This window comes from Triticum aestivum, chromosome 5D (assembly GCF_018294505.1).
Source record: "Triticum aestivum cultivar Chinese Spring chromosome 5D, IWGSC CS RefSeq v2.1, whole genome shotgun sequence".
NCBI lineage: Eukaryota > Viridiplantae > Streptophyta > Magnoliopsida > Poales > Poaceae > Triticum > Triticum aestivum.
Window position 1 is genome coordinate 252966573 of NC_057808.1, and position 1086 is coordinate 252967658.

Genomic DNA, 1086 nt, shown 5'->3' on the forward strand with positions numbered 1-1086 from the left:
TACGACTCTTCCTCTTAAATATCTCTTTCTCACACACAAACACAAACTCTGTCTCCCAGGGTCTCATATTTCTCCACTGTTCTCTTGTATGTCGCTCACACACACTCTCTCCCTAGAGATATCTTGCGTTCCCTCATATGTCTCTCTAGCTATCACTCTCGTTGTGAAATATCTTTCTATCTCGCAGACACAAAACTCCGTCTCTCGGGATCTCATTTCTCTCCGATATTTGTTTGTATGCGAGTCACATGCACCCTTTCTTCATCTCTCTCACACCCACACACATAACTCAGCCTTCTGATCCACTCGACTCCTATCTCTAACGCACACTAGCTAGCATCTTTATCTTTCTATTTATCTGTTTCTCCATCAACCTTCTTTCATTTATAGGTTGATCTCTTTTGCACAATCGTTCTGCCTCACTCCCTTTGCTCGCCATAGATGCATGCTCCAGCCCACGCCACTATCTCTTAAAGACAAAAACACATGCTCAATTGTCGGGCCTTCTTCCCTGCATTCTCACATGCATGCATATTGTCATACTGATCCGTCTCTCCCATGTCGTTGATCTTATGACTTATGTCTTCTTTCTTTTATCTCGATCATGCGCGCACACACACACATCCCACGCATACATTTATACCTCTCACACATGCACGTTCAAGGTCTCTATGTCTCCATACGTAGTTAATTACCCTCAACCCTAACGCCACATCGAATCGTTCTCTTCTTGTGTGCACATAACTTCCGCTTGGATGGGTAAAACACACACTCACACTTAACAATCTCCTTCTAGCTACCCCCTCTCACTCTTCCCCTATATCCCCGAAACCAATAAGACCATCCCTTCATTTAATTCCCGCCTACATGCACCATCGATATATAGCAGTCTTCCTCGGTGTCTCTCGAACAAACACGTTCTCTCGATGTCGACTCCTCTCACGCGCACACACCTTCTCTTCCCTCTCTACGGGCATTTTCTCTCTCGCACCCCATCGTTGGTGGCCTCTGCCATACACATCACCTCTCTATGATGAAGTCATGCACACTTAAATTACATCCGCCACCGAGGACCCCGCGGCACAC